Source organism: Heptranchias perlo, chromosome 18 (genome assembly GCF_035084215.1).
Source record: "Heptranchias perlo isolate sHepPer1 chromosome 18, sHepPer1.hap1, whole genome shotgun sequence".
In the NCBI taxonomy this organism is placed as follows: Eukaryota; Metazoa; Chordata; class Chondrichthyes; order Hexanchiformes; family Hexanchidae; genus Heptranchias; species Heptranchias perlo.
The window spans coordinates 26,199,639-26,212,543 of NC_090342.1; the positions used below are offsets into that span (position 1 = coordinate 26,199,639).

The 12,905-nt window shown below is 40.7% G+C and overlaps 1 protein-coding gene across 3 annotated transcripts in view; it reads right to left on the bottom strand.

Moving 5' to 3' along the window:
• foxp2 (forkhead box P2) overlaps positions 1–12,905 on the bottom strand; it is a 561,942-nt gene that overhangs the window by 452,466 nt on the left and 96,571 nt on the right. For all 3 annotated transcript variants that reach the window (XM_067999554.1, XM_067999556.1, XM_067999553.1), the window contains one exon: positions 5,606–5,690. The gene's annotated coding sequence lies outside the window, so the exon portion shown is untranslated. The remainder of the gene's footprint in view (positions 1–5,605; positions 5,691–12,905) is intronic.

A 12,905-nucleotide genomic window follows, 5' to 3' on the forward strand; every position in this document is an offset into this window, starting at 1 on the left:
CTCTGGTTACCTACCCTTCTGCCACTGGAAACAGTTTCTCCTTTTCTACTCTGTCAAAACCGGTCATGATTTTGAACACCTCTATCAAATCTCCCCCTAACCTTCTCTGTTCTAAGGAGAACAACCCCAGCTTCTCCAGTCTCTCCACATAACTGAAGTTCCTCATCCCTGGTACCATTCTAGTAAATTTCTTCTGCACCCTGCCTGAGGCTTTGACATCCTTCCTAACATGTGGGGCCCAGAATTGAACACCATACTCCCAATGAGGCCTAACCAGTGTTTTATAAAGATTTAGCATATCCTCCTTGCTTTTGCACTCTATGCCTCTGTTAATAAAGCCCAGGATCCCATATGCTTTTTTAAAAAAAAAAAACAGCCTTCTCAACTTGTCCTGCCACCTTCAAAGATTTGTGTTGTGCACCCCCAGGTCCCTCTGTTCCTGCACCCCTTTAAAATTGTACCATTTAATTTATTTTGCCTCTCCTCATTCTTCCTACCAAAATACATCACTTCACACTTCTCTGTATTAAATTTCATCTGCCATGTGTCCGCCTGTTTACCAGTCTGTCAATGTCCTCCTGACATCTGACACTCCCCTCCACATTGTTTCCTACATTTCTGAGTTTCGTGTCATCTGCAAACTTTGAAATTATACCCTCTCTATCCAAATCCAGGTCACTAATATATACCAAAAAGAGCAGTAAAAGACCCCGGGGAACACCACTGTATACTTCCCTCCAGTCTGAAAAACAACCATTCACCACTACTCTCTGCTTTCTGTCCCCTAGCCAATTTTGTATCCATGCTGCCATTCTCCTTTTAATTTTGTTAACAAGTCTATTATGTGGTACTTTCTCAAATGCCTTTTGAAAGTCTATATACACATCAACCGTGCTACCCCCATCGACCCTCTCCGTTACTTCATCAAAGAGCTCAATCAAGTTAGTCAAATATGACTTTCCTTTAACAAATCCATGCTGACTTTCATTTATTCGCCCATACTTTTCCAAGTGCCAATTAATTTTCTCCCAGATTATTTTCTCTAAAAGTTTCCCCACCACCTACATTAGGCTGATTGGCCAGTAATTGCTGGGTTTATCCCATTCCCCTTTTTTGAACAAGGGTGTAACATTTGCAATCCTCCAGTCTTCCAGCACCATTCCCATATCTAAGGAGGATTAGAAGATTGTGGCTACAGCCTCCGCAATTTCCACTCTTACTTCCCTCAGTAACCTAAGACGCATCCCATCTGGACCAGGTGGCTTTTTTACTTTGAGTACTGCCAATCTTTTAAGTACCTCCTCTTTATCTATTTTTATCCTATCCAATATCGCTACCACCTCCTCCTTTATTGCTACAACGACAGCATCCTCTTGAATTTAATGGAACTGTAATTAGATGGGTATTTTTGTGCATCACAGAATTTAAGGGGCTAAAATTGACTAAACATCATAAGATCTATTCTAATTTTTCTACAATTAATGGTAATGTTTTGTGTGGCAACAATTCGCTGGTAGTATACAAATGTAAAAGTTTAAAAATATCTTTAAAAAACATTGTTGAAATTAAATGACTGAGGGCATGAAGTATCTTTAGTTATGGGTTATTTTATTATTAAAGGCTACAAATCACTTAATAAATTCTGCCACACTCTGCCCCAGCACCATGCACTAAAAAGTCCACCTGTGCTCTCAATAATATGCAAACTCACGTTATAACATGCGTACATACAATTTTCTACATCTTGAAAGTGCATATATCTCACTTTTTAATTACCTTCTGAAAAGGACAACTATTAGCTACAAAGGTAGATATTGTACAAATGCAGTCACAGTTTCTGCTTTGTTTTCAATGGTTAAAGACATTTGATTGCTGTACAAATTCTTAATTTTTCAAACTTGTATTCACTCTCAACACTGGCAAACCCACTAGTTATGATATTAATATCTCCTAACACTGAAAGACCTTTTATCTTACAAAATACATGTATCTTTTTCATAAATCTCCAAAAATTAATTTCTGGACATTTTAATGATTGATAATGATAATGAGGTACTTTTAAATTTAGAATATTCTTTAACTAATCTGAAAATTGTAATCTTATTATAGTTTTCATTTAAATCAAAACTACTATTGGAATCCTGAAAGGATTAAGCAAGAATATTCCTTTATATCTTTGGCAAGAATCAGCCAAATTCCAGAAGCAGACATAAGTGTCCAAAGACCTCAAAAGAAAACAGAGTGGTGAGGGAGAAAACAGTTAATCAAACGGATAAATGCAATTTCATGGAATGATACTCAGGGTCAATGTTTTTAAATTGCAGTTTTCTAATTTAGCACAAAGTATCTTTTCCCTAAAAAAAAGGTCTTCTTACTGAATATATGAATTCACACCATTTGTAAGAAATTTGTATTCACACATTAATGGACTGTAATAATAAAAATGTATAACTTTAAAAAAATGTAGCAATATACAAGAGGACCTCATCTTTAATTAACCAGTGTGGCTGAATTTTGACTTCCATATTAGAAATTGTAGAAAGAAAGATAGCAATTAATTGCATTTCAAAGACTTAGAAGAAACTCCTCTCTCCCATATACTCAGTGGCCTACAATTTTCACTTTTGGTGATTTGGCATGCATCTCCAGGGCAGCAGGACTTTCACGACCACCCCATAAAGATGTGTCTGCGGTCGTGGGTGCTATTCTGGCCTCACAGAAATTAACATACTATAGTGGGCTCCCTTGCATCTGCAGGGCGGCTCAGCTGTGATCGATTGGCTAGGCTTCCTTCCAAAAATTCAAAGCCATGGTAATGGTGGATGCCAAGGACCAACAGGCATCCCTGGTGTCCAGTTTTGCTATTGCACAAATGATGGGAAATGCATCGGAAAAGATATTTCCCTTATTTACATCTGCTTGCAACATGCTGCCAGCCCCTGCTGACAGGAAGTCAGATGCATGTGAAAATGGGCAGGGGGACGAGGTGGAGTTTGTCCCCAATTGATTTTCTACCACTGCCAACACAGTTACATCAAAAAAAAATCAGGTGAGGGTGGGAGATCCTTTGTTACTGCATCTGTACACATTTAAGCCAGTCAGAAATGACCAGGAATTAAGCAATGTCTGCCTGCATACATTTTAAAATTCTCATTCTTGTTTTCAAATCCCTCCATGGTCTCGCCCCTCCCTATCTCTGTAATCTCCTCCACGTCTACAATCCTCCAAGATCTCAGCGCTCCTCCAATTGTTGCTTCTTGCACATCCCCGATTTTAAATCGCTCTACCATTGGCGGCCGTGCCTTCAGCTGCCTAGGTCCTAAGGTCTGGAATTCTCTTCCTAAACCTCGCAGCCTCTCTACCTCTCTCTCCTCCTTTAAGGTGCTCCTTAAAGCCTACCTCTTTGACCAAGCTTTTGGTCACTTGTCCAAATATCACCTTATGTGGCTCGGTATCAAATTTTGTTTGAAAATCACTCCTGTGAAACGCCTTGGGACGTTTATGTTAAAGGTGCTATATAAATGCAAGTTGTTGTTGTAAACGTCATATCTCAAAGCTGTATGAAAACACAATACTTTCTAAACTGGAATTCAACACATTCATCATTTTCCATTCTACGACCAGCTGTAGGGCTGTTCTCCTGCCAAAATATTTTGTTATATATATTAAGCTGCACCACTGCTGTAAGTTTCATTTTCATATCATCCCAGGTACCTCAAAACTGTCATAACATTTTAATTCCTTATATGCTAGTATTCAATACTTAAAATAAATATGTGGTGCCACAATTTGAAATACATCAAGATTACACATTCTAACAATACAAGAGGAATAATCAGAGATAGGAAAACTTTAACAATTATCATCCACACAAAAACACATTATATACCATGACATTAACACTGAACAAAGAGATATCATCAGTACATGATCTAAAATCTTAACCAAGTTAGATGGACAATAAGGCCAAAAGTCAGGAAGGAGTTGCCTTTCAACCAAAAGGAAGCATTGTGGCATATAGAATTGACAGCATTCTAATCACAAAACAAAGTGCATGAAGATCAGCTTGTACCTGCTGATGTCAGGAGTCAGAGTGAAACATCAAGGACAAGCCAGGTACTTTTCCACAGAAACAGGAGAGAGGAAAATAATTTATGAATTTGTTGGAGGGAAAAAAAAATGAATTCATTGAGTAAGACACCCAAGGCACATCCTAGTGGCTGACTCAAAGAATCCCATGACAGAGACAGAAGCAGAACACCTGTCTGTTATCTCCACTGGAATGGTGCATGGCACAGAAACACCTAAGTTAAAAGGGAGAATGTTTGTCTTTAAATGAAATGTAAAGTACAACATGCTTATATTCTACAAATCTACAAGCTATCGGGAAGTTTTCCAAATATAAGAACTTGCTGCACCAACAGTACGCATACCAAAGTTGTACTGTTTAATGTTTCCCTAAATTTGAAAGGCAGTGCAAAGCAACACTGGGGTCATGGTAAATTAAAATCATGAAGCAATGAATATGCGTATACAATTTTTAATGATATATTTATAGTAAAATATCTTTGGAGAAATGATTTTGAACCTAATGTTTTTTCAATGGTATTTATTTTTAAAGAGCTTAAAACTGAGATTGGATCAAATGTAAAAAAGGATATTATCCATTTGAATTCAAATAGTGATTATCTACAAAGGCCAGCAATTAAGTTATTTTAAATTACAAACAGATACCTATTTTTCCTTTGTCTATATATATATTAATATTAATTTTGATTGCACATACTTCAAAATGTTTTCTTTGAATATTAGTCATTTCAAACCAACGAGAAAATTAAAAAGCATTCTAGTGAAACAAAATTAGCTCATCACAACTGTAAATGCAGCACGGAAAATGTTAACTATTCATTAATAAAGATACCCAATTAAAAATGTAACAGTTATATTTAAGATAAAAAAACCTAAGTAAAAAAAAAATCAATCAATTTTTCTTGTGTACCTTTCCCCCAAATGTAGATGCTTACATTATCACTTAAGTGGGGACAGGGTGTAAATAAAATTTATCACTACCAACAATGTTCACAAGTCCTATCTAGTATCTTTTAAATTAACATTTTTTAATAAAATAAAAATTGTATTAACTATAGACTTTCAGACTCATTTAAATCTAATTTTTGAAACGTCAACCTTTTAGTTTTCCCTAAGTGGTTAGCATAAATGAGAGCAAATTCAGAGAGACATGTGAATGCAAAACATTGTTATGACATAACTCATTTCAAATGTCAGTTTTTGATAAGTGTTACTCTACACAAATACCATATTGTTGCTGCAAAACTGTCACATTAATTTCAGTTGTCATTTCAGACAACATAAAAGTACTGGCTGTCATCCAGCAGAAACTACTGAGAAAAGAAGCAACTACTATACTCTTCAATTTGAGAATAGAAGGATAGGCTAATAATTCAAACCTGGGAACAATTATTTCATGTCAATTCAAGCTAATGATATTTTTAGATAATAGTTCTGCATCACAAATGTTAAGAAATCATTATCATTTTTGTTACATTCTCTAAATAAAAATCCATCAAAATAGTTAGTCACTTACCTAAAAATCTAAGAACTTCCAGATCAAATTTTCTTCCATCCAATTCTTTGGAACTAAGGCAGTATCAGCCTCATGTTCCTGCTTTCTGTAAAGCAATGTTGAGAGATCAGATTGGTTTCAAAATTCACAAGTCTTGATTACAAAACGTACTGTCCAGGTATGGGTACAGTACGGTAGCATAGTGGTTATGTTACTAGTAATCCAGAGGCCTGGACTAAAATCCAGAGTCATGAGTTCAAATCCCGCCACGGCAGCTGGCGAATTTAAATTCAATCAATTAATTAAATTCAATTAAATAAAAATCTGGAATTAAAATACTAGTATCAGTAATGATGGCCATGAAACTACCGGATTGTCGTAAAAACCCATCTGGTTCACTAATGTCCTTCAGGGAAGGAAGCCTGCCGCCCTTACCCGGTCTGGCCTATATGTGACTCCAGATCCACAGCAATGTGGTTGATTCTTAATTGCCCTCTGAAATGGCCACTCAGTTGTAAAATCTCGCGACGAAAAGTCACAATAAGATTAAAACCGGACGGACCACGAGGCACCGGACACGACAACGGCAACACACCAAGCCCAGTCGACCCTGCAAGGTCCTCCTGTCGCAAATGCATCTGTCCATGACAGTATTGGTAGGAGTGACCACCGCACAGTCCTCGTGGAGATGAAATCCCGTCCTCGCACTGAGGACACCATCCAACGTGTTGTGTGGCACTACCACCGTGCTAAATGGGATAGATTCAGAACAGATCTAGCAGCTCAAAACTGGGCATCCATGAGGCGCTGTGGGCCATCAGCAGCAGCAGAATTGTATTCCAGCACAATCTGTAACCTCATGGCCCGGCATATTCCTCACTCTACCATTACCAACAAGCCAGGGGATCAACCCTGGTTCAATGAGGAGTGTAGAAGAGCATGCCAGGAGCAGCACCAGGCGTACCTAAAAATGAGGTGCCAACCTGGTGAAGCTACAACTCAGGACTACATGCATGCTAAACAGCGGAAGCAACATGCTATAGATAGAGCTAAGCGATTCCACAACCAACGGATCAGATCAAAGCTCTGCAGTCGTGAATGGTGGTGGACAATTAAACAACTAATGGGAGGAGGAGGCTCTGCAAACATCCCCATTCTCAATGATGGCGGAGTCCAGCACGTGAGTGCAAAAGACGAGGCTGAAGCGTTTGCAACCATCTTCAGCCAGAAGTGCCGAGTGGATAATCCATCTCAGCCTCCTCCCGATATCCCCACCATTACGGAAGCCAATCTTCGGCCAATTCAATTCACTCCACGTGATATCAAGAAACGCCTGAGTGCACTGGATACAGCAAAGGCTATGGGCCCCGACAACATCCCGGCTGTAGTGCTGAAAACTTGTGCTCCAGAACTAGCTGCGCCGCTAGCCAAGCTGTTCCAGTACAGCCACAACACTGGCATCCACCCGACAATGTGGAAAATTGCCCAGGTATGTCCTGTCCACAAAAAGTAGGACAAATCCAAACCGGCCAATTACCGCCCCATCAGTCTACTCTCGATCATCAGCAAAGTGATGGAAGGCGTCGTCGACAGTGCTATCAAGCGGCACTTACTCACCAATAACCTGCTCACCGATGCTCAGTTTGGGTTCCGCCAGGACCACTCAGCTCCAGACCTCATTACAGCCCTGGTCCAAACATGGACAAAAGAGCTGAATTCCAGAGCTGAGGTGAGAGTGACTGCCCTTGACATCAAGGCAGCATTTGACCGAGTGTGGCACCAAGGAGCCCTAGTAAAATTGAAGTCCATGGGAATCAGGGGGAAAACTCTCCAGTGGCTGGAGTCATACCTAGCACAAAGGAAGATGGTAGTGGTTGTTGGAGGCCAATCATCTCAGCCCCAGGGCATTGCTGCAGGAGTTCCTCAGGGCAGTGTCCTAGGCCCAACCATCTTCAGCTGCTTCATCAATGACCTTCCCTCCATCATAAGGTCAGAAATGGGGATGTTCGCTGATGACTGCACAGTGTTCAGTTCCATTCGCAACCCCTCAGATAATGAAGCAGTCCGAGCCCAGATGCAGCAAGACCTGGACAACATCCAGGCTTGGGCTCATAAGTGGCAAGTAACATTCGCGCCAGATAAGTGCCAGGCAATGACCATCTCCAACAAGAGAGAGTCTAACCACCTCCCCTTGACATTCAACGGCATTACCATCGCCGAATCCCCCACCATCAACATCCTGGGGGTCACCATTGACCAGAAACTTAACTGGACCAGCCATATAAATACCGTGGCTACGAGAGCAGGTCAGAGGCTGGGTATTCTGCGGCGAGTGACTCACCTCCTGACTCCCCAAAGCCTTTCCACCATCTACAAGGCACAAGTCAGGAGTGTGATGGAATACTCTCCACTTGCCTGGATGAGTGCAGCTCCAACAACACTCAAGAAGCTCGACACCATCCAAGATAAAGCAGCCCGCTTGATTGGCACCCCATCCACCACCCTAAACATTCACTCCCTTCACCACCGGCGCACTGTGGCTGCAGTGTGCACCATCCACAGGATGCACTGCAGCAACTCGCCAAGGCTTCTTCGACAGCACCTCCCAAACCCGCGACCTCTACCACCTAGAAGGACAAGGGCAGCAGGCGCATGGGAACAACACCACCTGCACGTTCCCCTCCAAGTCACACACCATCCCGACTTGGAAATATATCGCCGTTCCTTCATTGTCGCTGGGTCAAAATCCTGGAACTCCCTTCCTAACAGCACGGTGGGAGAACCGTCACCACACGGACTGCAGCGGTTCAAGAAGGCGGCTCACCACCACCTTCTCGAGGGCAATTAGGGATGGGCAATAAATGCCGGCCTTGCCAGCGACGCCCACATCCCGTGAACGAATAAAAAAAGACAAAAATTTTGTATAACCCCAATATATTCTGAAACGCATATTTCTGGATGACTATTTCACCATTAAAAAAAGTAATTTTTCCCAGATTTTCACAGTGTATTCTGTGCCAAAGAAATAACAGTTATTGTCCTAAATGAACAATGTATTTATTCAATTTCAAACTTAAGCACTAAATATGGTTTTCTATTTTCTGTAAATATCTACTTTATCACAGTTCAATGCATTTAAATTTAGTTCAGTAAAGACAATAGTACAGAAGACACCAACTTCATTGTTTACACTCCCATTAAAAGAATACATTACATTCTATTTGAATTAGGTTCAAAAGTTCAAATGGTCAAATTTGAACAAGATATATCTGAAGTTGTTGGACAAAAAAAGTTAAAGAATTCAAATTGCAATTTGGTAACCATGTGAAAAATTTTATGAAGGCAAGAACATTTTTAAAAGATCAGGGCCTAGAAATTCATCGTAAAACGGGTGCCCAAGCATCAGATATGATGGGCAGCACGCACATTCTTCGCCCAATGCACCCACCATATTTGTAAAGACTCATGTAAAGGTGTCCAGGGTCCGCACCTGAAACAGACGTTCGGCCCTTTGCATTTGCAAATGGAGGGTCTAATGCCTATTTATGGCCCCCCTTTCCAAGATTCATTAGTGCCTGACTGCAGCATGCACCGTGCATGCTACGGTCAGTATTCTCAGGCGCCTGACAGTCAAACCACCTTAAAGGGAGGAACATGACACCATCTAAGCTGGACTATCTTCATCCTCTCCTGGCACCCGCATTTGTTATTAGTAGTTGTTAACAAATGAGGCTGGAGGACCAATTTCGCATGGTCGTGCCACAGGCCTCATGAGGCACGTGCACCATGCGCTGCACTGGGATCGAGCCCCAATTCGAGCACGATTCAATTTCTCGGCCCAGATCTCTGATAATTCTGAACAACAGCTTAGGTAAGGCTAAGATCTCTTTAATGATATGGCCAATTTTTATGGGCTGAGAAATGATGCACAGTTGCAGTGTCAGATCAATCTTTGTGTCCTCAAAAATGTTTGCTTAGCCAATATGTCCTCAACAAATACTTATTGAAAGACATTTATTCAGTCACAACAAATTTGCCTTGAAATTTTAAATGAATGAATAACAATGCAAATTTGAAAGTTTTAAAGTCTTATCATGCAGGGTGACAGACCAACAATGTAAATAGTAGCTCAGGGAGAATACAGTATAGCAAACGGAAATGTCACCAAAGCTAATATAATCTATGCTGCATAAGCAAGCAATGTTATACCATAAAACATACTGTACATTTAAGGTAAAAGGAGAAGGGCCAAGAGTGGGAATTGGCTTTACTTGTGAAGTACCATTGTTCACACTAAATAAGAGACATGAAGCACACTTCAATACTTTTGTTATGCTGTAACAAAACATATATTTTAACTGCACCATTTTATTTGCCATGCCTCAGTGTGCAGTATTTTTCCAATCGGGAAGCTATAAATAACGATATGCTATATTAGGGCCGATTCTAACCCTGCCACCCCTCCCCCCAACCAGCTTGGTGAGAATAGTGCGGGGGTCTTTAAAAATCACATTGACGGCTGCCAATCACCCTTCCAGTACCGTTTCCGCCACCGCCACCCCCCCTCACCCTTTTAACTGACCTGTTTGCGGCTGCACGTCAGACGCCCGCCCCAGGATATCTTAAAAGGTCAAAGTTACGCTCCGATGACATCATACCTGCCCCCACTCCATTTTAACAAGAATTCGTAGATGCCCTGCCCATTCATGGACCAGCCAGCAAAACCCAGCGGAATTGGTGACTGAGAGCTCCTGAAGTAACATAAAAGGAGGGTCAGCTGCAGCTCACCAGATCAGAGGATCTTTTGCTGCCAGGAGTGTGTCCAGCTTCCAGATCATGAATTCTACACTTTTGGTGTCTTACAATCCTTTAGTTAAGTTTCTCTAATTATTAAGCATTAAGCAGGTGATCAACACCCTATTTGCTAGGGCTGACCATCACTTTCCCCACTGATCTCAGCAGTCAACAGGAGAGAGCTTGCGGCTTTGCACCAGTCGCAGGCTTCCCTCACATGCAGGGCGTGATTGACGGTACACAATAATAATGATTCCACAGTTTGACAGCAGGGTCTAGAGAGTTGAGAGCATGGCAGGGTTGGCATCTTTTGTACAAGGTTACTGATTATTACCCCTCCCAAAAAAGTGCAAAGTAAATCTAATCAGGTGTCCACCTACTGACTCCTGAGACTTGATATTGTTGCAGTGAAATCAAAATTGACCACTGACAGGCAAAAATAATTTTTAAAAACATCAGATTTCTGTGTCCAATGACACGTCAGTCCTGCCAGAGCTATTCAGTTTGTGTCTCAAATTTCCAAACTCAATACATCAGGCACTTGCCTTTGTACTCTATTTGCATGCCATTTTACCCTACCTCCCAGGCAATGTGGCTGTCAGAAAAGAAGATGTGGTCGGCATCTACATGGCTATATAATTAAATATGGCAGCTGCTGCTGAGGGGAAAATGTTGTTGAGAATGCGCTAAGAGTGCCGTGAGAAGCACTTGAAGGGAAATTTGACCACTCTGTGGTTTCATTTAATAGAAATATAAATGCTAAAAGCAAATTCAGTTTGCAGAGCAGGCCTGAAATCAGGTGCAGAGGTCTTTCAATATTATACTGCAGGTCAGGCCTCAGTTTGTTATAAGCTCTGGTGTAGTCAAAACACTAAAAAAATGGCAAAAGGAGAAACAAGCTGACAAAAAGTAATGCACAGAAAGGAGATAAAACTTTTATGAGTGAGAGAGAGAGAGGTAGAAAAGAGATACGTACAAAAATGGTACAGAGATTTTAAGTACTGGTTTGTCTGACTATTCCTTCTTGAAAAATATCAGCAGCAGCAACACAATAGCACATGAAAGTTCATGTAAATACATTTTTTAAGTTGTATGAATTCCATGTTGAGCTACCAAATCAAGCATACCGACCCATCATACCAATCTCTATATGAAAAATCCCTTGGCATTATTTCGAAGAAGAGCAGGTGAGTTCTCCCCAGTGTCCTAGTTAATATTTATTCCTCAACCAACATGACTAAAACAAATCATCTGGTCATTATCACTTTGCTGTTTGTGAGACCTTGCTGCGCACAATCTGGCTGCCACGTTTCCTAACTTACAATAGTGACAACACTTCAAAAGTACTTCATTGGCTGTAGAGCGCTTTGGGATGTCCTGAGGTTGTGAAAGGCACTATATAAATGCAAGTCTTTCTTTTACATGAAAGATGTCACACACTAGTATGAAACAATTCCTGAATGCAATAAATTATGTATCACAGTAACTCTTATTTTTTGTCCTCTTGTTACCCCAGCAACCATTCCCATTACCTGACCATTGCAAACATCAGGTTAGTTGCGATGCTAATTTGTTGGTCCGGCACATTGCAAATACCTGAGATGGTTCCCTCCATTCTTCCCGGCATCTCATCCATCATAATGTGCATGGTAGCTACAACATTGCACTTATCTTAATGTTATTACAATCTAAGTTTGAAGGAAGACCTGCTGATAGTCCCACCACTAAGTAAAAAACTTTAAGAGGACATAGGTTAATGGAATAGACAGATAGGTGGCAGATGCAATTTAATGTGAATAAATGTGAGGAAATCCATTTTGGAAGGGAAATCACAGAATGAGAGTATAACCCAATCTAAAGATGCTGAAGGGTGCAGAGGAAAAGAGAGAGAAAGAGAAAGAAAAAGAAGAGAAAACTTTCATTTCTATAGCACCTTTCACAACCTCAAGGCATCCAAAAGTGCTTCACAGCCAATGACATACTTTTACTCTAGAAAAACACAGACTTTGGGTCTATTGAAGCATTTAAAATGATGATGTACATGTGGGCAGATTATTTGAATTACGTAAGTTAGGTATAATGAGGGACATGTTGCCTAATTGCAAGAATGCTGAATTTGACAGACTCATGGCAACTGATTAATATCTGCCACTTTCCCCCCCACCCCCCGACATAAAATCTGGATCATACAGGATGCAGAGTACCACATCACAAGCCACTCACAATTACCATTAATGTACCGGGCCTAGCACAGACTTTGAAAGTGCGAGTGCAGGTAGATAATACCATAAAAAAAGACCAAAATCATGTTGGGTTTGGTAAATAAGGCCATACAGTACAAGAACAAACAGACCATGATAGATCTGTACCAGGTTATGCCACCGGTAAGAGTACTGCATGCAGTTTTGGACACCGCATTATAGAAAGGACATTAAATCCATAGAGAGCATACAGCATAAAATTACCAGGAATGAGAAACTTTAGTTATGAGGAGAAATTTGAGATAGTGGGGCCACTTCCACCGAAG